Source organism: Triturus cristatus, chromosome 4_1 (genome assembly GCF_964204655.1).
Source record: "Triturus cristatus chromosome 4_1, aTriCri1.1, whole genome shotgun sequence".
Taxonomy (NCBI): Eukaryota; Metazoa; Chordata; class Amphibia; order Caudata; family Salamandridae; genus Triturus; species Triturus cristatus.
Window position 1 is genome coordinate 856,418,920 of NC_140585.1, and position 24,211 is coordinate 856,443,130.

Consider the following 24,211-nt stretch of genomic DNA (forward strand, 5'->3'; position numbering starts at 1 on the left):
TGGTGTCATCAGTGACATCTGGTTCCATTGGGAGCAGACAATGTCCACATCTTGAATTTTCTCGCGTCACTAGATGCAGAGGGTTTCACTTACCTTCAGATCCGAAGTTTCACCGGGGACATTCGCCGGTGGGCGACAATCCAGTGGGAGAACATCCCTTAGTGTGGAAACTGCACGGAATTAGATATCTTCCTCCGGAACCCTGTTACTCGACATTATGGGATGTCAATAAGGTCTTGAACCTTTTTCTGTCATTGCAAGCCAATAAATATCTCTCGCGAAAGGAGATTTTTGCCAAACTGGCTACCCTTTTAGGTTTGATTTCATGTCGAAGAGCCTCCGATGTCAGAGAACTCATTACAGGTAGGGTATTTACCCCGGACGGGGTTACGTTCCATATCTCTAGAAATACGTAATGCAATTTACAAGTGGTTTCTTATCCTTCTTTTCCAGATTCCCCAAAGTTGTGTGTGGTTTGCTCTATCATACTTTACGAGTTGATGACAGCGGACATCCGTCTTCATGGCGAAAAGCAATTCTTGATTGACCTTAAAAAGCGGTCTCCTCGCCTATAAGCCAGATGGGTGATGTGTGAAGCAGGCGTTGATACTAAGATATTCGGTGCTCCCTGGGTGAGAAGTGCCATGGTCTCCAAGGCATTCACACTAGGGGCGCACCTAGAGGATATTCTCAATGTAGCGGACTGGTCTTCTGACTCGACCGTTAAAAGGCTCCAATTTAAACCAGTCCCCGCATTGATTCGCTGGTTGTTAAGAAGCTTTAAACCAGAATAATCCTCACCTCCGGTACAAACATAGAATGAAAACGTTCCCTGCTGTCATAATGGAAAGTTTCAATTCTATAAAGGATGCATAGGCGAGGATTAGCCTAGCCGGAATACTGTGGTTACACCCACCCTGACTTATAGGTGATTCGTAAAGGTTGGTAGGTTTCATTCAACCTCTTTGCAGTTTATCAATTGTGTTTGATGCTTAATCTCAACAATGGCTCTCTCGATTTATTGTGCATCTTATTAGCAGAGTCACGAGTATGGATTTTCATGACGTATGTTTATGTTCCTTCAGGATCTGATGGGTCAAAACAAGACTGAGGACCGTGTTTCTCATTTCCTTCACAGGAAGAAAGAGGAGGCTGCCGAAACGACGGACTATCAAAGGGCTCCTGACTGCTAATTGGACATTACTTTTAATGTTGACTTCAACTCGAGTTTCATGGTAAATTAAGTCTTTGTTGTCACCATGGCTGCTGAATAAAAGAGTGAAAAAAGTACAGCATAATCCTCGCCTCCTTAATAGAATTGAAACTTTCTGTTACGATATCTAGGACATTTTTCAACCTTGCCTAATAACCAACATTGGTGTTCATGTTCAAGTAGGGCAGACAGGAAAATTAGGATGTTACAGTACAGTAGGGCTGAAGTTTTTTTGTTTGTTTTTTTTTTACAAGTAGAGAACAAGAGCAACAGACCCTAAGGGCATGTTCTGAAAAGCAAGTATTAGAACACCACCAAAAAGGCAAATATCGCATAGAACAAAGCCAATGATCCTCATGGTAAATCCTCCTCTCCATTACAAAATCCATAATGAATGCCAAATGCATTCAGGTCCAAAGGAGACAAGTGGTAGATCTTAGAGGCTTACTGAGTGAAATTAGAAATAAAAACAAAGTATTCCTGAAAAACAACAGGTACATATTTATTAGTCCAGGATATCTGAAGAAGCAGCTAACAACATTTGCTGAGTCCGAACTCGCAAGTGAAGGAAATGGAAAGATTTGTTCTGGTTTAAGAGGCTCTATCATTTCCTCAGATTTTTCCTCTCTTGCAGAACAGACCACTGCTTGACAGACCGTGCAATGACCTTATTAAAGGCTATCCCACTTGATGTTCAATAGTCAGTCAAATCGTAAGAAAACCAAGTCTAAAGAAGCGTTGGGAGACCTCAAACACAGCCTACACAGAAAATATAACTTTTTTAGGTCGGATTTTGGGAGCAGAGGATAGAATTAGAGATCTTGAGCACATCTGTCCGGCTTGAAAACTGGACACTGATATATCCATGAGAAAAACCCTGTGAAAAACAGAAGACTTGAAGAAACGATCACAGAGATCTAGCTTCAGGTTCATTAGGCAATCAGGAAGAAGTGGAATCTGGATCTATTATTGAAGAGCCCCTCACAAAATCCACAAAACGTTACTTGCTGCATAAAGTTGGGAAAAAGGAATAACAAAAAGTCACCCACCCAGACAGTCACCGTTTGTAGACTTAGAAAAGTTGGTCTAGCTGGGACAGATAATGCCCTTTTCAAGACTTCTGAGTTAAGGATAACATCTTGGAGACAGCAAGGGAGGTCAGATCAATACAGGCGTCAGCAGGACTCAAAGATGAAGGTTTAGTGGAAGAGTGACTTAATTGAAAAGAATTTGTTAGAAGTTTTGTCGGTTTAAGAGACTTGCTCGAATATCCCAAGTATACAGATAAGCCTGCTGAACAAATTAGATTACCTAACCAGAAAATTGAACCGTAAGCTTAGAATTATAAATATGAAGTGTTCATGTATTACTTCTGTCACATGGTCAGATCATTTCCACGTTGCCTTCCAACACAAGACACCAAACCCCAACAAAACTAAAACCATCTTACCCTCAACCATGTACAAACCATGGAACAAGCTGAATTTGGTTTAACTAGAAAATCTCCTTACCTCCAACATAGACCTAGTCACCATCAATTCTGTACAAAAGACTATGGATGGGTCAATAAAGCGTTTGATCTAATTAATTCCTCTGAAGATTTCCAAGCATAAAAAAGGAAACATGCATGTTGGATGAATACAGAATTTTAAAAAAGAACAAAATGTTAAAGCTTCAACGCAACTGGCTTAAAATTAAAACAACCCTGAAGCCAAGATATCCCTACACAGACCCAACAGAATATACGTCAACAAGCAAAACTGTACAATTCACACCAAATCCACAGTGCAAAGTGTGCCAATAAACAACCCCATAAAAACTCACTGAATTCCATAACCTAAAATGTTCAGAAGCTACAAATCCTAGTTCACAATGTGTGTGAAAAACGTACTAACCCTTACAAATCGAAAGCAAATATGATGGATACCTACTTCAACAAAAAAAAGAAACAACAACCACATCCCATATCCAACAATACCCTCCAGTCAAAGGCAAACACAGCAACTACGCTCCTGCAAAGAACTATCACCAACTACATTTCTGTACCTTGTTAAAGCAAGCACACCAGCCGGCTGCCCCTCTCACCCATGTCCACCTCAAATGTTCAAAACATCCAACTAACAACTTGAGCGACGAGCCCAGTAAGCACACACATCAACAACTCCTTAACTTCAGGAGTTTTACCAAAAGAGAAAGGCATACATGCATCCCCCCCCCCTCCCCCCCAAAAGAAAATACTAACCTGGAAATCAAGACCCCCGACAACTACAGACCTACAGCAAACAGACCATTCCTGAGCAAACTCATAGAAAAGCAGGTTACCCCCACATGTCACAATTCATTAAAGTCAATTCAATACTTTCCGACTCCAACTTGTTTATATCCAGGAGGAGGCATTAAATCAGCCCTAATCTCTATCTGGGATGACCTTAAAAACACAGTGGAACATAACAGCGTTGCTGTCCTTCTCTTGGACCTTTCAGCAGCCTTTGACACAGTGGATCATCATACACTCATCCAAAGACTTGAGGAAACCGGAACAGAGGGCATAGCTCTCATTTGGATCACATCCTACCCACACAGCAGAAGAAATAATATACATACCCTCCATTTTCTTCTAAACCATACAACATTAAAGCAGACGTCCCCCTCAAGGCTTTATCATCTCACCCATGCTTTTCAACATCTAAATGAAATTACTACCAGATCTGATCACAGGGTTTGACATCATCTGCCATAAATATGCTGATGACATGTCAACACTTCTAAAATTGGAAAGCCCAAAGGACATTAAAACATGAACACTCTTTGATTGCCTCCGCACCATTAAACCAATGGATGACATGCAGTCACCTCAAATTGAATGTCTCCAAAACCGAGAAGCTCATCTGTGGCGAATGGAAAACTTATGATCATTTCTACACCTGGCCTGACGACCTAGGACCACCACCAATAATATCTAAGGAGGTAAAAAAAAACTTTTATCATGGATGCCAAACTGTCAATGAATCCACCAGTGGATAAGGTAGCCAAATCAAGCTTTCTCACAATGAAAACACTTTGACGCATCTTCCCACACCGAGGATTCTCATACAAGGTTCAAGCTATCATCTCTCTTGTTCTAACAAAATTGGACTGCACTAATGGTCTGTATCACGGCTCAACTTTGTCATCTATGAGAAGACCACAAAGAATTCAGAACGCTGCCGCTAGACTCTTCCTACAGGTGAAGTTACAAGCACACATCTCTCCTGCTTTAATGGTGCTATACTGGTTACCAGTTGCCAGATGATCCTCCTTTAAGCTGCTCTGCGTCACGAACAAAGCAATACATGGCAAAGGACCACTCTTCATCAGGAAGAAAATCAACAACCTACGCTCCAGAATGATTCCCAGCCTCAATTCCTACCTACACAAAACAAATCCATGGGTCGAACATCTTTCTCTGTTCAAGCACCTAAACTATGATATTCCCTACCCACAAACAGAAGATCCACAGACAACCATGTACACCTCAGAAGATTAGTCAAAAGTTATCTCTTCCCCACATGACGGCTACACTCACAACTCATGAATATACAGCAACAGTATACTTATGCATGACAAACTTATACTTCTCACGGTATGGAAAAGAGCAGTTATACAAGTACATGTTATTGTAGTTTGATCTACTCCCCCGGTTATAAGCAAATACATTTATACAAGGGAAAATTATAGACGACACCACAGGATACTCGTATGTCAGGTCATGTTAAAATTGCTACTTCTATGTATATATAGAGGGCTGCGCCTGCAACTAATAACTACAATAAATGCCATTTGTATATTTATGTATATATAAGTGAGTTACAATTATTTGAAAGCATGAAAAAATGTACCACATCATAAATTCATAAATGTGGACAGCAGACCATGAAAATATTGCTGCTTCTATGTACATACGGGTATTTACATAGTGGGGTTTAATAAAACTTCACCAAGCATCATATGTATGTATGTATGTATGTATGTGTGTGTGTGTGTATGTGTATATATATATATATATATATATATATTATCGCTCCAAATCCTTTCAATTACAAAGAATGCAAGCACTCACGGGTGGCGTGGCAACAGGACTTTATTTCCGGAACAGACGCGTTTCGGCGGACTGCCTTCCTCGGTGTTAACGGCACACTGGGAAACGCCATATTTTATACATAGTTATCTCCACGTGTCACAACATAGACCTAGACAGAGGACAGCGTACAGTGTCGGTGGAATTACTGGCGCCATCTTGTAATGTACCTATGTACATACATACAGTGTAATTTATACAATATATACACACATTTATACGGTCAATGCGGGCGGTCCCAGTTTTTAATAATTAATCCTTTCACTTCAATATTTACTGGGAAAACTTCTACACCAATTTAGTATATCACTAAAAGATGTCCGCCACACCACCACTGTTAATGATTAAGCCGTGTATCGGCGTTGCTCTTGATAAGGAAGTGACATAGCTGCCACAGGTTTGAGCTCAAGTTAATTTAGTGACTTTAAGAGTTGATCCTGCCATGGGTTTTGATTATTAGTTGAGGTGAGTAGTCCCCGTCCAAATAATAATACACTTTCTTACACTGGCCAATTACTTTATTAAAACAGACTATAAAATACTAATGAGAAGCTTCGCAAATTGTGTGGCCTATTTTAACCACAAGCTGCTTCTTCCAATCCCAACAGGGTTTACCCCTGGTTCACTTTTGACAGCCAGCATACACTATCTCTGGGAGGCCATAGATTATAGGGAGAATAAATTACTCCCCTTGGTCACCTGGTTTTTTGACACTGAGAAGTATTTGATCTGGTGAACTGGGTTTATGTGTTAAAGGTAATGCTACGAATTAAATTCCCAACCCAGTTCACCGGATTTATGGGTATACTAAACCCAGAGGTTCAAGACTGATTTGTCATGCAATATGTGGACAAAATGAATATAAAGGGATATACAGCATGGAACACAACCGGAGTTGTCATGTTTCCCCTCATTTTGCACTTTTTGTCGAATAACTTTCAAGCTTTCTCACAAGAATGCCTAGTCTTACACAGAATACAACTTTATTATACAACGATGACATTGTCCTTTTTTGCCACCAGATCAAAGCAAATTCTATTTTAAGATTGTGGATCAAGTTTAGAGAATATCGCGATACAAAAGATCAAAGACAAAAAGGATTTATATTAATGTTTCTAAAGATGATCACAATGTTGGAATGCAGCAAAAGGTGACCACTTACCCGGTTTGATATCTTGGGCTGCGAGTAGTCAATTATCCTATACGTGTCAACTGAGCTATGTTTGGTTTTTTAGGAAGCTGCAGAAGAACTTTGCGGCATGATCCCATATCTCTCTTTCACCAGTAGGTCGGATAAACCTCCTTAAGAATGGGTAGCCATCTACAATTCTTTTTCTAGTTTAATGTCTCCCAGCAACCTTTGTTCTCCAACTTAAAAGCTTTGTTTTGTTTATTTAGGCAAGAAAGTATCCATCGGTGGCTAGACGGAAACTGTGTGCCCTGCTGAAGAAGAGTGGGTGGACGTAACTACATTTTGATTCGTTCGCTGGCCACCTTTGCTTTCTTTGCCCAATGTGTAGTTGTCCCTCAAATAGTAAGCCCCTTATTTTACAGGTGTTTCAATGTAAATGATATGGGATAATGGTCAGATTGGTTTTGCTCGTAGGCTTCAAAAGCCAATATTTTTCTAAAACATGAGGCTCATAGGTGCACCAGAGGACCCCCCAGCATTCCATAACACTGCCATCATGGCATGTAGGAACTGCGCCCGGTACAGGAAATTCTGGATAAGCTGGGAAGGGAGCAACAACTGGCTAAAGAAACAACACCAAAGCTGGCAGGGACCGGAACAGAAGTTAGTTTAGGGACCAGAGTCAGATTGTTCCAGTTTGATGTTAACCAGTTTGGAGCAGGACAACACTGGAGGTGGGGGAACTTCGATGTGACCTACCTCTCGAGAGCAAGCAGCACTTGGGAGTGGAGTCTTCAGGTCTTCTTTTCTTAATGTGCTTTTGTCTCTCCTCCTCATTGACTGAAGGAGGAGTGTAATTTTGACTCTGACTTATAGTGTGATTTGCAGCAAGCCTCACACTCATCACATGCACTATGAAAATGTTTGCCTAGCACTCCTCACACAGGCCATAAAAACCAAAGGTTGACCTTGGGAGTATCAGAAATGGGCATCTGTCCATTAGAGGAGTGGCAGAGCTTAAGACCTGATATTTTCAGGCAAGACATCCCAAGCACTGCAAAAATAGAAACTTTTTGGGATAGATCCCACAGAGAGCAGCGCTAGATCCGCATCAATGGGTGTGGAAAAAAGATTGGTGTCAGGGCACCTGGCTGGCACTATATGGCTGCAGTGACATCACACCTGCACTACATTCGGCACAAGATGGAGCCAGCATCACCTACCAGCCTGCAGAGTGTCCTGATCCGGTCTGCACCTCTGGATATTCCAAAGGTGGGGAATCTGCAGGTAGAGGTATCCTTCAGGATAAAGTTTCTAATGCATTGTGTTCCGGTTCATTTAAATTTCCGGCATACAAAATACATTTTCCTTTACAGATCATTTTATGCACTAAAGCGTCTTCACAAAATGTCAGAATGCAGCAATTATATATCAGTTGTAAGGAAAATATTACATCTTGGAAGAATGTGACTGGGAATGCCAAAACTGAATAGTTTCAGAGCAGAGATTAAAGTAAAGATCTTGTGCACAGTAAGCAGCTTACTCTAGAACCATGCTTAGCCCTGCTGGGGATAGGAGAAAAAAATATATCTGTCCATGCATACCACATTTTTGGCTTATTGATTGCCCAGTATCGGTAAGCTGGAAATCCACAGACTGAATACCTGGACTGAAAAGTTGAAAACCATGAACTAGGAGGAAATCTTTTACAGTAGAACTAGATGCGGAGGCATTGTTTTCGAGTTGTGGACCATCTTTTATTCTTTTGAATTCCACCTAAAGTGATGTTTTGAGACTCATTGTGAGAATCATTACAATGGCTTATTCAACAAAAACGGTCTTATACATTTATAAAATATTTTAATATTACTTGCAACCCACATCTTTTGCTGGGTGCAAGATTTCCTTTGCTACATCTTACATCTACTGCACTTAGTGTCAATTACTAATAAACAAAAAGCACATGTGAAAAATAACAACTATCCAGCAATTAATATCTTTTGAGTCACGTCCCGCATAAAATATAGAGTCTACTTTAGGTATCATAAAAGAGGTGGCTAATTTCTTTTAAATTTCTATAGGTTTTCATAATGCTGATATTTACAAATGATTGCATTTAATATCCTCAAAGACTTTCTTCCGCTGCTTGCCTCGAACAAATAGTTATCATGAAACCAGAAAATATATAAGATGGGTAAGGAATGCAAGTAACAATTTGTTTTCCAGTGGAACATGTGAAACAACTTAAGTTCTTTTTAAAGTCCTTTAACAATACAAGACCAATACCAATAACTCTAATTATGCTGCAAAACAGAAAACCTCTCCTATGGAAAACAAGCACTGCCAAAGCTAATAGACCTGGAGTTAGCTGTCCGCTTTACAGGTTTTTCAGTGCTAGTTATGTTTTGTCACAATTGCTGCAAAACTTTGTTTGAGGAACTACCAGGCTCTCACCAATCTGGCTAAATGTGGGAATTGTTTTGGTGTCAGACAGCACACCGTGCCATAGCGGTCCCTTGCACTGAAGAGAACTATTTTGTGGTTTGACTGTGCTCTCTATGAAAGGGCAGAATGCTGTCACACATCAGTGAAATTAGTCAAAGGGTAAAGTGAGCTCACTCACTGCCCCACGCTATATTGCCAGAATAAAAATGTGAATGACAACAGACCAATGGATGAACAGGGCCGGAGGAAAGCCCCTTAAAGTATGTTATACTTATGATTTTATTAAAATCAAAACGTCTAACACCAGCCATAAATAGTAAAAGCAAGGCTTTCCAACCCCATCATCTGTTTCAATTCAAGAAGGCTGATGATGATTCAGCCGGTCAGCACTGAAACCGGCCGGTCATTCCGGCTGGCTTCCGACGGGCTCAAGCAGCCCATCAGCCAGTCAGAGACCGGCCTGTAATCCCAAAGGGCAGTCTTTCCACCCTTGGGGTTACAATGCATGGTTTCCGGCAGGGTTGTCATGCTGGCCTTTCCGACATGGAAACCCTGTCGGAAAGCGTGTTCGGGGGCCCATAGCAGTGCCCCCTTGTGTGCACGGACTCTGATTGGGGGCCGAGGGGGCACGTATGGTGCCCCACTGTTAATCCCTGCACTCTGTGGTAGGCACCTGTGGGAGCATGTACTACGGACGGTTTACGGCCGTAATAGATGCTCCCATAGGGAAATGTCGGAATGCGACCAAACAGTGTTCGGTCACATCCAAATCAGACAGTCGTGACTGCCGACCGGAGGTCGGTCGGTCCTGTTTTTGAGACGTGTCCGGCGGAAGCAATTTCGCCCGACATCGTAATCGGCCCCAAAGTGTTTTCAGCAAGAGAAATACTGTGCTCTAAATTGAGTACTTTGTGCAAAGATTTACTTTAAACTCACTAAACTAGGGCATAGAGATGGTGATCTTCTTAACAGTATGTGTTCTGGTCTGTCACAATTTGCCTCACGTTTGACAAACTGACAGAACCACCAAATATCCGAGTGTATGATCTGACCACAGAAAACCAAGAAAATTGAGTATTTTTATTTAGTGTATTGGTAAAGCACTCTTCAACAATTTAAAAAATAAAATAAACATTACACTATCAAAGTTTCCATCCAGGACCACACTTGCCTTTTTCTCAATTCATTCACTTGAAACATATCACTTCAGAATCAGCCAGTTACACAACAATCTCCACCAAATATGAAGGAAGATTTTTTTTGCAGAGGATATCCGCAGACAATCAGTAATCTCAAAAAGAGAGTTGACCAATTACAGAGTCAACAACAGTTAACCAAAACCAACAAGCTTAACACGCCATGGTTCACTTTCATTTCATCTCAAAGTGCCAAGATTAAATAAATCAATAAAAGATCAGAAATGTTTACAGGTGGAACAAGAATTTGGTTTACTTTAAGGCGCAAAAACCACTATGTCGCCACAAACGATCCAGAAATGTTAAAGAACTGATGTCTAAGAAACCACAACTAGGAATGCTATCTCAAATGGTGGGTACCACACCCTGGGGTCAATGCAAGCATTGCAACAATGTTCTTAATGGTCCATTTGTCTATTAGCCTCGTGAAGGGAAACATTTAAATTCAGAGGCAACTGCAATACCAGTAATTGTATATATATGCAAAAGAAAATGGCCATAAGGCCTTGTCTAAATAGGGAAAACAAAGACTAAAATTAAAATTCACCTTTCTGAACATAAGCACAACACACAAACAGAATTTGAAATGTACAACGGCAACTTACTTTTCTAACGGTTTCAAATATTATAAGAACACACCAGGTGCCAATATGACTAAAAGACTTCTATAAAGGGATTTTTATTTAATAAAAACACCGGACTCTGTACAACCAAGGGGTTGTAATGTCTGGATGGAAACGTCATGTTTCTTATAGCTGCTCAACCAGATCTCCTGCATACATAGAGGATTAATCTTAACCACATTGTGATATTTTGCCAATTAGATGCACGTAGTTTTCCATGTGTTGCCCTTTTACATTTTCCAGCATATACCCCAACTAACAGCAGTTTATGCATCTGTTAAGAGTAGGCTTTTCACCATATGGTATTAGTTTTCGTTTTTTCCAACTCTGACTCAGGACACATAGTATTTAGTATCCGGTTTCTCTCTCTCACAAATTTCAACAGGACAGTCATATGCACAACTTTATGTTAATCAGCATACAGAGCATTCACGGTGCACACCTATATACTCTCACACCCTTTCTAGACATGTGTATTCAGTTGTTCCTATAAACATGATCTTTTTAGTCATTAAGCTTTACACTCTAGATGCCACCAACATTTTAAACTTTCAACATGACTGTCATTTTTCTCATGGCATTATAGGACTATGTCATGCTCCCAGTCTACTCACACACAAGACACTAGTGACCTGCAGACGCACAGTGTAAACACAAACGAGGCACGACCATACATCACTCAGACTTTCCAGCCAGCATTGGTAAGCAATGGACAGGCTACTAATCTCACAGTAAGCCAACAATACATATCAACACAGACACCACATGCACGGTCTAATAGGGAAGACCCAAACAAATGGGTCAGGGAAAGCTGGGGAGTAAAAAAAGAGAAATTCTAAAACCAGAAGGCATACACTCTGGTCTAAGTTGTATCGGGATCAAAAACGTATTTTGTTGTCTGGCGTACCGTCTTGGAGCGTTCTCTGTCCTCCGAACGCAAGTTAAAACATAGATGTAGTTGGTGGTAAACGCCTGCTCGTCATTCCGAGGACGCAGTATGCCATAGTTGCCAAAATGGCTGAATCAATGTTGATGAAGATTAAACCTCAATCCATCCAAACATTAAATCATCAGGAATTCTATGACTTGATTGGGAATTGTCAATAAAGCATTTAAAGTCCAGATTCAAAATAAAGCCATCCTTTTTGGCAACTATGGTATGGTGCGTCCTGGGACTGGTGAGCATGCGTTTACAACCAGCTAAATCTACGAGTAAAGAAAGACCAGCCTAAAGCAACAGGAACCCTCCTGATACAGGCTGTTGCGATTGTAGGATAATTAAGTTATGTTAATATGTTTTGTATATCGCACAGCTGCCGCAGCAAAGAGGCATCCCAGGGCTGAAGCAGAACATAGAGGCTGGAAGTCCAGAGAAAACACTAAGCTACAGTGAAGAGAGGGGTTTTAATAGCTTTACGAAAGGCCAAGTAATTCTCCATGGCGCGAATGGAGTATGGTAGGGAATTCCAAAGCTTGACAGCCAGATGACGGAAAGAGCGTCCACCCAACCATACCCTCCTCATACGAGGCACCGTCGCCAGGTGTTGTCCAGTAGAGCGGAGCTGGCACGTAGGGTGGTAAGGTGACAGCAGATTGGTTAGGATGGCCGGAGAGGAGAGATTGAGGATTTTAAATGCCATACAGAGGACCTTAAATTCCACTCGGTTGGCAACAGGAAGCCAGTGCAGCCGACGGATAGCCATAGAGGTGGGGCAGGTTCTGGGGAGGCCCAGCAGGGTTCTAGCCGCCGCGTTTTGGACTCTCTGAAGTCTCAGGGTTTCGAGCTTGTTCACACATAGATACAGCGCATTGGCATAGTCCAGTCTTGATAGGATTGAGGCCTGGATGATCATTTGCCTGACTGACTGACTGGTCAAAGAACCCAAGCAACGGTTTAAGCTCCCCAAGTATGCCAAAACAGGTCCCTGTGACTTTTTTGGTTTGGTACTGAGACCAGAATCTACCCAGACTCCAAGATCTTTCACCATCTGCTTAGGAATAGGTGCACAACCCAGTATGGCTGGCTACCACCCGTCCCCCCCATAGCTCTTAATGGTTGCCCACCAGCAGGACCTCTGACTTGCTGGAGTTCAGTTGGAGACAACTGTCGGTCATCCACTCTGCAACAGCTATGAGATCTTCCTGAAACTTAAATGCTGCACTCCCAGAGCTGTCAGAGAGGGATACCACTAGCTGTGAGTCATCAGCACATGATACGATGGTGAGCCCTCTGCTCCGAGCCAAGTCTGCCAGGGGTTGAACGTAGCGATTGAAAAGCAAAGGGCTCAATACGGAGCCTTGCGGGACCCCTTGCTTATTGGCATGAGATGTACAGGCGAACAGGGGGGGGGGGGGGGGGGCTATATCCTGGAAAGTCCTATTTGAAAGAAAGGAAGCACACCAGGTCAAAGCTGGGCCCACAACACCCGCTTCTTTTAACCTGCGTAACAAGATCTGATGAAGACCATGTCAAATGCGGCGCTGAGGTCTAACAGAATCAGTGCCGACGTATGTTCCTCATCCAGTGCGAGCCCAAGATGTTCAGTGACAGCCAGGAGAGCAGACTCCGTACTATGACCTGAACGAAAGCCATTCTGAGAGATGTCCAAACAGTTGTTTTCTTCCAGAAATCTGGCAAGAATGGGATGGACATAAGTCTCAGTGATCTTGGCAATCCATGGGAGGAGGGAGATTGGGCGATAATTTTTAGCAGCGTCCATAGCAAGCTTCTTAAGCAAAGGAATCACCTTTGCTTCCTTCCAGGAATTAGGGACAGTCGCACTAGACAGAGAGTTGTTAATCACCTGTCTTAGAGGTGACAAGAGCAAAGGTAGCGATCTCATAAACTGGTCGGGTTTGAGAGGATCGGAAGGGGAGCCTTATTTTATCTTGGAACACACTGCCCGCAACTCATTCACAGAGACCTGCGGAAATGAATCCAGAGTATGAGCAGGAGGCGGACCCGGGACAGGGTCAGAGATCATAGCAGTTTGAGTGAAGGACAAATAAATGTTCTCCACTTTTTCGACAAAAAAATAGCCAGAGCCTTGCACTGCTCATTAGAGGAAATAGGGGTCACTACTGGGACCCCATGCTGTTTTAGATTTTTCAGTATGGAAAAGATAGTTTTAGAGGGGTTGCCACTACTCCTAATTTCCCTGGCAAAATAAGCTGCGCACGCAGTGTGAATGGCCCTGTGGTAGCTCTTCATTGCTGCTTGATAACACTTTTTCTGTAAAGGGTCATACTCCCGTCTCCAAGACCGTTCCAGCCTTTTGCAGGATTTACGCAGAATGGCCAAGTCATCATTATACCATGGGTTGGATTTGGCGGTACAACTGACTGACCACTTAGCCGGGATAAGAGCATCCAGAGAACTGCAGATCCAATCTGAAAGTGCTTTAATCAGCAGCGTTAGGGACGTCAGACAGGCTGATAGACCTGGAAAGAAGGTCATGGAATTGGACAAGGTCAAGTTTTTGCCAGGGGTGTTTAAAAACAGCCTTCTGATACTGCTTCCGCGGAGGAGAAACCCCTGAGAGAGACATAGTAATCAGATAGTGATCTGACTTGCAGACAGGAGTAGGAGTGTGAGATAACAGAGAGGGGAGGTTTGAAAACACCGGGTCCAGCAAATTTCTTGCTGAGCGAGTGAGACCCTACACCAATTGCATCAGTTGACAGGCACCCAGGTCAGCCAGTAAATTGCAAAGCTCCATTTCCTGGGGATTTTTTAAGTGCAGGTTCAGGTCTCCGATGACACTGAAATTGTCTGTCCTTGCGGCCAAAATATTAACAGTGTCCACAAGCGACGACCTGAACTCTTTGGAAGGGCCAGGTGAGTGATAGATAAGTAAACCCGACATGGTATAGCAAGCCTTCAGAGCAAGCACAAAATGGGCACACTCACAGCCAACAACAGTCTCTTTAACAAAAGAACAGATATAGCAAGATTTAAAAATCATAGCAATGCCTCCACCTCTAGACTCTCTATTGAGGTTAGCAATGTTAAAGCCCTGTGAGAGGGCCAATCCGAGCACGGACTCAAAGTCAGCAGACAGCCAGGTCTCAGGTAGAAAAAGGGCATCTGGAGACTCCTTGGATAGCAGGTCGTAGATATCAGCGTGATGTTTCACTAACGAACGACAGTTAAGGCTGAGCAGTTTAATGACAGCAGAAAGGGTCCTCTGGAAGAAGGGATAAGGGATGGTCACAAGTACGCACTGCTTTCCTAATGTCCATAAGATTGGTTGAGGAATAGGTGAGCCTGGTTTTTATGAAACCAGCAGCAGGCCAGGTGCCTGGCGACATCCAGGCGCAGACGGGCTTGCCATCGGCGCGCCCGCTGTGCGGTCGTGATCTCCATCTAAAATAGAGGAGATCGCCAGTCTAGTCCTGCCCTCCGGAGCCCAATCGGAAGTGGAGCGCGATTGGTGCCCAAGTTGCACAGATACAGAGGAGCCTGCCCTCCACACAAACGGCACAAGCCGCGATGGACTGGGCGAGGCTCAAAAAGCTGCGAGGGGATGATGCCAGCAAGCACTAGTAGCGAGGAAAGTGCTATCAGGTAGGTAGGAATATTAAAACAGTTTAAAAAGTTAGAAGTCAAAACACATTAAAACACAGGCAAACTAACATAACATTCAGAAATACACAATTAAAGTGCAGACGTGCAGCGGAGAGACAAACAGCCTCGTTAGTGTCCACAAATAGTGATAGTGCCACAATCATAGCTGCAACTAGGAGGTGGAAGTGATGTTACATGAGTAGCAGAATGAAGAGAATGGGAATGGACGGAGGCCCCCAAATGTATGCCTTACCGAAGCCTGCTCTCACATGTGACCAGGACAGGCTGAAAAGGGAAAGAACATTCATTGACAAACTGGCCCACATTTTCAAACATACAAAGCATGAAAGGAACCCTTATGAAGGAAGTGAACAAACAGCAAACGTCTATGGCTGGTGAGTACCAATACCATCCATGACAGGAGGCAATACAGTGTTCTACCTTGTGGTTCAAGAAGAGTAAATAGTTAAGCGTAGAGGGGCAATACCGCATAAATCAATTTCAGACGTTTTTGCAAAGAGTACAGAAGCATGCCAACAGAAAGCACAGAGAAGATAGAGTGCAACAGCCAGGTAGTAATTCAATCATTATACTTAGGAATGATCACAGATAGAAACTGGGCATCTGATTATTAAAAGGCAAAAACTGCAAGAAAACATTACACTTGCAGAGTATGAATAAATAGGAGTGATGTCAGTACGCAATGTCTGCAGTTCAAGTAAGCAATATTGATCAAGCTATAAAAAGTGAATTGAACAAAATTAAAAAACACTTCAGGTTGATCAACATGTGAATATTGGGAGTGTCTGATGTTACAGGAAGGGAACACATTGAAGTATACTTTAGCTATCAAAGCACAGTTTTATGTTTTAACACCAACACTATCTAGAAATTGGCTGTTTATGCTGCAAAAATGCACAACCAGAGTACCGATGGAAATGTGCACTGAGATCACTAAAGTTTGGAGGTTTAAGCATGGTCAAACAATGGGTAACCTTGATGACAAGATGCTTTTGCTGAGCTATTCCCCAAAAGGTAGCATACCCTAAAATGCTTTCTAGACCTTTCACCTGATAGGAAGCATGAACGATCTTCCTAATGTTAATAGGTGGGTGCTCTGGATGCTCAATCATATGCAATGCCTGATATTACACATTGGTTGAAAGTATCAGTGCATTTTAAAGTAAATGAGGAGTCAAACAAAACAACAGGCCAGTCTGGAAAGTGTTAAAATATCAAAAGGATGTAATTTTCCAAATAAACAAACAGCACTAAAACATTGAGACAAAAGCCTTCCCTCTGGCGAGTGAACTTAAGCTGGAAGGAACATGTGTTCAGTTCATTCAGAAAGTGAGTGAACAATAAAGACATTTAAATCATGTTTTTATCTTGACACATTTGCTGTCTGTTCAAGGACAGAAGTCAAATGTCAGTTTGTCTTTTAACTGTTTATCTTATCCTGGAAAATTGAGTTTATCTTTCTCTTACTACAGTTGGAGGTTTTTGGTAAGTGAGCTGTCTGACAATCATTGTGAAACAAAAGGCTGTAACTTTCTAACACAACATTTAAACATCTGGTAAATGAATAGTATAAGTATTTTAAAATGTATTGGGAATTAGAAAATAAGATTTTTTTTTTTATTTAGAAATTGACATGCAAACAGATTTAAATAGGAGCAAAACAAATCAGAACACTTTACTTGGTGATGTGCAAATGACAAATATTTGCAGAAACTTGATGGTTTTATCAGTAAAACCACTTCAGTGGAAAATGTTGTGGCCCTTTCAATGGAAAATCTGCTGATAGCAAATCAGCTTCAGGTATGTATTTATTAAAAGTTTTTAAACATGATTTGAGAAACATTTCTGACCCCGCCCTGATGACAATGCGGTAAATGAACTAGAGAGGCAATGGTCATGTGTATCCTATATTTAGCTAGATTTGTATCATACATGGAGCAAAGGTAGTCCATTAATTCAAACAAAAGTGTTTTTGTACATCAGACATACTGAACTTGCATATTTGAAGGTGCTCTCATATGTGATAAATGAGAAAATGGGGGCTCAGTGATTTTAACTATTTGCACAGGATCTCATACTATGAAACAAGTTTATGGGTCAAGAGCATTATAATTACGTAAAGTAGATTATTTAAGTCACTAAACCTGCAGGTCTAGTAACATTTTTTATGTTTTTTCGAGGCCTGTTTATTAGTTATCTGTAATATCCATGGTAAGTTTAAAAAGTATGAAAATTGTCTAGCCATCTCATAAGTCTAGAAAAATGATTTACAATGGTGGTTGGCATGTTTCTTGCCTAGTAGCCCCTATGGGTTAGTAGAATTCATCAGAACCTGTCCAACATACCCTAATCTAAACAGCTGAGGTCGTCTAGTTTGTTAGAGATTCACAAGTTGGGTCCATATTCATCAATGTGCATATGTACATTAAGTTTATATGAAATAAAGATCACGTTGGAACTTACTTCTGTTGTTGGTTTCCTTGGACTTGAAAGATAAGATGAACAAATGTAGAATAATCTTGCAGAGCAGGTTTACAGTTTGAAAATACACCTTGTTCATTATATTAATATTTAATATCAATGGACACAGTACATTTGTAATTTATAGCTATGGTGCCAGTGGACACAGCAAACTCGTTTTTATAGTGCCAGTGGTCAAAGCATACTCGTGCATATGGATGCGTTAAAGCGTCACGAAGTATAAAGAGAAGACCATTCATATTGGGAGTGCACATTCTTACCATCTTTACAGCTCAACGCACATGGAATAAATGTAACACAGAAAACAGGGAGTGTCAGCTTAACCGATCGATAGTAGATCAGGGCCCCATGGGGTACGAAGACCTGGAGTCCTCTTAGTCTAACTGAACAGAAGGTGGCAAAATTAACTCACTCCTTAAAAAGAGATTTGTTTTATATAGTCAACAATAACATCTTCCTGAGTCCACATAAGAATTAATATGCTATTAGTGCTGTTTTTACTGCATTTCATTTAAAACATGTAGCCTTTTTGAAATAGAAATGTATCCCGCATATCTGTAGTGTGCAAAGCAGAACCTGGATAGGGGATAACATATCCCTTTAAAAAGCGGGAACGCTATCCTTTTTGTCAAATCCAAGGAGCTTGATATTGTAGGCACAAAGCCGATGCTACTTCAATATACAGTGGGTATATCTATGAACTCCAGCAGTAAGCAGGTACAAAAACAAATAGCCTTTCTAAGAATTGGGGTAATATACCTTATACTTTACAGAGTGTGATACCAGGTCTTTGTACCCCATGGGGTCCTGGCCTACTATAGCTAGGGTAAAACTGACCTCCACTCAAATCATTTATATGTGTTTGTATGTTAAATGTTTCAATGTGGGTGGAGATGTAACACTGGTTAGGTAGTATGCTCACAATATGAATGATCTTCCTTTTTTTCCTAATACTTCACAGCACTATAATACATCCACATGTATGACCTTGGGAACTATCAAAATGATTCTGCGGATTCCACTAGAACCAAAATATAATTACTAGTTTGTGGTGTTCACCGATATTAAATATTATGAATGTATTTTTCCAAGCTGTAGACCATCTCTACAGGAATAGATTGGCTCAATTTACCTTTCAATTCCAAGAACACAACTTAAGTAAGGTCCAATGTGATCTCTATTTCTAATAAACTTAGTGTATATATGCACATTGATTATTGTGGGTCAGACTAGAGGGCACCAACTACTTAGATTATGGTATATTAAACAGGTCCAGATGAATGCCACTGACCAATAGAGGCTATTAAACAAGAAATACGTCGGCGATCATTGTAAGTAATTTTGCTGCATCTATGAGATGATTATTTCCCACTAGTCCCTTTTTTTCCTTTTTAAACTTGCCTTGGATATTAAAAATAACTAATAAAAATTACTAAACCCATAAGTAATTGTAACTTCACCCAATCTAAAAATTACTTCATACACATTCAAGAGGCAAAAAAATGTGGTCATTCAACCATCGTTTATAACAAGATCTCCATAAAAAAAAAAGATATTCACGAAGCCCGTTGGGTATTGCACTCCCCACTCAAAGTGGAGCATGACCACAGCATGTAGCATGCCACCGTAGTGTGTAAAAGTCAGGGCATCCTGATAAAGATAACCCTTGGATCTAAGAGAGAGGAATTAAAAAGTTAAATCCACATGTGCAAACTCTTCTCTAGGAACACTGCACCATTTGTTGTTTATTTCATAATTTGGGAGGAAGTGTGATGGACCGGTACAATCCTCCCTTTCCCTGGATTTTTAGAGTAACCAAGTTGACCACCTACATTCTGCCCTTGTAAGAGTTATCACTTGCTTTAATTTACCATCACCAAGAAACTGCTTCAGACTGCAGGTCTTGAAGAATTGAGATATCCTTGCCATAAGTTGTACACCTAGACGGCAGCAAATTGTAACTGCCTAAAGGAAATTACAACTTAAAAGTATTTAATTTAGCACATTTTGGGCACTTCCAGTTCTGATCCACACAATTTTAAACATCATATACAAATCCACAATCCTTTTTGGGAGCTATATTCAGGAAACGAGATCCTACTCAGTGAATCTAGCGAAGATCACAGTAAAATCATTTACACAACATATAATTTAAGAAATGCATTAGAAGTCCAGATCAGCCATATCGAACCAGTCAGTAATGATGCGGAAAGAAAAACCTGCCCGGTAACCATACATTTTTGCCTTGTGCAGCATTAAAAGCACTTCCAGAAATTAACGAGAGGTGTTCCTGCAATATCAGACAACTACTGTTAATTTCTAAAAATGAACTTTAGTGTCTCCAGCAAACTTCTGCTACGAGAGAAGTAATTTGGCACTAACCAGCAGGAAACTAGTTTCCGCCACGTATGCTCCAAAATCCCAAGAGCAAGTTAAAAATAAAATGGAAATTGCTGTTCCAAAAGCTAAAAACATACCTGCCATTCTCCAAGTATTTTATTGAGATCTACACTCGGCCTAGGTTGGCACCATGGATCTTCTCATGGCACTTACTAACATGATCAAGACCAACCTGCTCTAAACGTCATCTTCGAAAGTGTATCTTGTGAATGGCATTCCAAAACCTTAGCACTAAGTAAATGATGACAGAAGAGAACACTGCAGGGAATACACTGTTTGTGCCAGAAATGGAGAAAACGTGGTGTATTATTATGAGAAGAGAATAATAGAGAAGGGTGTAAAAGTCATGAACAGCACAACTGTTCAGTGTTCAAGGAATGCAAAAAGCTATAAGCAGAAAAATATCAAAATAATCAACAAACGCATAGGTTGCTAAACTACTACAGCATACCATGAAGGATGCCAGTCCACTATCACTAAACACGAGATATTAAGTGTCAACAAAACAGTGGCCAGGGACACAGATGCCCTGTATTAACGTCCAAATAAGTACATGTTATTAACAAGCACTTGCAAACTCAATAGCCCTAGCAAGCTGGTCGCAAAGTATTTTTTTTTTTTTTATTGAAAGCACAAGCTGCAAAAATGACAAGACACGAAAATATGGAATCCCCTAAATGTGGTAGCCATATTCTTACAATAAAACAATTTAAACTAAAAATTAGACAGTGAATGTATTACAGGTCAAGTGCAGTTAGAGTGCAAAACTTTATTATTGTCTCTCTAAAGCAGTGATGCTACTCCAAAATTGCCACCTGTCACTGTGAAGTACACTCCTCTTATTTGCAATATATATAATGCAACAGAATTCCTAGAGTACACCAAACCTAAAGTGATTAGACACTGATTAATATACTTCTGTTACAATGAAAGCAGAGCTAACATGAAACACCTGCACAACAATCATGTTTATGTAGCGCATTTCATATGATAAATATCCCCCAGTTTATAACTTATAAAACATACAGTCACTCTATGGAACATTTTGGCTTTTGAAAAATACCTCTGCCAACGCTAAAACTGATAGCAAAAAGAAGGGGACCACTAAACCAGATAAAAGGAATGTGTGAACACACAAAAGGTGATGGAAAGAATGCTTGCAATCAGTCTAACCTCTGGCACGGGGTAGCATTCCAACCCATTGTTCTTTTGCCCACCATGCCACCTATGATCAGACCCAGCCATGTGCAAATCAGCCTTGGTCCTGCTCCAACAGGAACAGTCTAGCCCGAACTGCCAAGTCATGTCCACTATGAACTGGAACACTAGCAAGCTAAGACAGGTTTTGCCATGATTGGGGCTTTTCAGTCAAGTGCAGCGTGGTTCCAGTGGCACAGTGAGCAAGAGCCACACATCTGGGAATACGTGGTCACGTGGGTGTTACGTAAAAAACACAAAAGGTGATGGGAGAAATGCTTGCAATTTGTCTAACCACTGGCTATCGCTCGGGGAAGCATTCCTACCCATCATTCTTTTCCCAACCGAGCCACCTCAGACCAGACCCAGCCACACGAAAATCAACCCTGGTCACACCCTAATAGCAACAGTCCAGCCTGAACTGCCAAAAGTCGTCTCCGAACAGAACACAAGCAACCCAGACTGGTTTCGCTCTGCTTGGGGCAGATGATTACTGTGGCACAGTGCGCAAAGGGGCTCTGTAACCAACACAATGTCATTCATTTGGCTTGCTTAAATACATTCTCAAAAAAATCCGCTTGGGATACAAACACTATTTATTGACATCCGAGTCAGTTTTAGCTGATGTGCAAGAGTCTTTTCATTTTGCATTAATTTTCATTATCTGGGTTGTAGGAAATCCTCCCGCTAAGCTATCATTGGGTGTGAAATATAGATTTGGGACAGTGCCTGCCTTTTGGGTCATCTCAAGATACTATTATAAAGTAATAGAAAACCAAGTTGACAGAAAAAAAAAGGTCCTGCCTTTCTGGTCAAGAAACGATTCCGTAGGAGTTTCAAATGCTTCAGATGCATCACTATCTCACATGCAAAACATTCTCATCTTTCTACAGTTTTACATCCTCAGATTACATGCTACCTCAAAAAGCCTCCTCCAAAAATATTCCTAAAGTCCTGCAAGAAAGATTTACCGTGGCTTAAAAGTTTCAATTTTTCCCCCTCCTTTATTTCTTATGAATGACACTCTTAATCTTAAATCTGTATTACTGCAAATTGTCCGCATTTCATTTCATGGAACATACCCCCTCCGTCTTTGTTGCTTCAACCTAACAATACCTAACCTCTTCAAGCCTACCTATTCATCCCACCATTGGCTTGTACTCTTTAGCCCCCACTAATGATCATACGTAACTACTATTAATTCAATCTACCACAAAGAAACTGGAGTACATGCATTGACTGGTTTCCTTGCTAGCACAAAACTAATTCCAAAAACCAACGTTAACCACCTGACGTAACAGCTAACTCTGGGTGTCACAGCGGCGTGCTGCTCACCGTAAAAGCACTTCAAAACCTTGTAGCACACGCTATATAAAGTGAATGAAAAGTTGGATTTGTAAACTATTCGATAAATCGGAGGGAGCAGATGGCGGAATGATTTTCATGTGCACGTCTGAAAGGAAGGAGAAATCATAATAAAGGAGGCGGTCTCATCGTTTATCCTCAAAGTGTATGGGGAAAATAGGTATCAAGTTAACCATCCACAGTGGTACGGTAAGAACAAGAGGTGTTCGATCAACGTTTCATGTGTAACAAAAAGCGGTTTTCTTTGACCTGCTAAAAGATACTTCAACTATATTATGTGTGTTCAAATTGAGACTCTACTTCCAGTATCTAATCCCATGAGCTTAAAAGTACGTTTCAGTTAATGTTTACTATACAAAAAAACACTTCCTAATGTCCTACAGTGCTGGGTTATGGATTATAATCCCAGAAACTCCTGTACCTCTCAAACGGCTAACTGTCGAGGATACAATCCTACAGTCAAGGGAGATGCATAGCCTCCAGAACGTTGATGCTGCTTGCTAAGAGACTGCCACCCCCTCCCCAACCGAGGGTTAGTTGAGAAATATTACGAATAACACGTTATTTAGATAAAATATCATGTCGCCATAAGCGATCCAGGACAAACCAGCCCCAGCGCGGCCTACATTAGCGAGGGTGCGCAGTGAGCCTATATAGCCAATTATATCCCACACCTCACAACACTTACCGGGAAGCACTCGCTTCTCAGGCTATACAGGGGAACTCAGACAGGTAAGGAACTGTTGACTTCTTCACGCGGAAGAGCCCCGTACGGCCCGGGGCCAGAGCACCGCCGCGCTACACCCCCACGCTCGCGACGGCTACGAGTGATCAGTACGTAGTGCTGGGAAACGGCGCAGCCAGAAGCTTAAGGAATACATAGATACGCAAACAGCGTAGACGTAGCTTGGACAAAACTATAAAATGTAAACACGACGGAAGCAGAGCTGCGAGAGGAGGAAGAAAACAATTCCCAACGTACATAGCATTGAGGGTATCAAGACAGATGCAACGACGGTTTAAGACTCCCGGTGATGTAGAACAAGAGATCCGTAAACAGAGCAATCGCTAGTGACGCTCCTAATGGATATAGAAGAAATACTTTCATACACTGCCTTAAAGGCCATCTTGGAATGGGTGACGCGCCCACTCCCACAGAGCTAACACGATGGGTTTTTAGGTCTCGGCTAGCGAAGGCTGCGCTTGCGCAGTCTCGCTCGCGAGATTTAATGACTTTGAGTGACTTTTAGAAGAGGGGCTTGCTCCCGCCCCTCTTCTCTCCTGTTCTCCATTGGCTGGCCTAGTAAATGCTGGCCAGCCATTGGAGAAGAGGTCCCGTCACTCCGATCCTGCCCCGTCCTTTTCGGATCGGGGGGCGTGTTTTTTGCGAGAAGTCTCAGGGAGGAGACAACAGCAAAACACGCCCCCCAATCCGAAAACGAGGCTGCGTTTCT

At 41.5% G+C, this 24,211-nt stretch overlaps 1 protein-coding gene across 4 annotated transcripts in view; it reads right to left on the bottom strand.

Annotated features, from left to right (window-relative positions):
• Positions 1-23,878, bottom strand: part of RBM17 (RNA binding motif protein 17) — a 244,489-nt gene extending 220,611 nt beyond the window's left edge. Inside the window, exons 1-2 of one of the 4 annotated variants that reach the window (XM_085653556.1) lie at positions 23,740-23,806; positions 5,313-5,442 (exon numbers count right to left, since the gene is read on the bottom strand). The gene's annotated coding sequence lies outside the window, so the exon portion shown is untranslated. Of the gene's footprint in view, positions 1-5,312; positions 5,443-23,445 lie in introns of all 4 variants that reach the window. The other 3 variants (XM_085653555.1, XM_085653554.1, XM_085653553.1) reach the window with 3 other exon arrangements.
• Between the last annotated feature and the right edge of the window lie 333 nt (positions 23,879-24,211).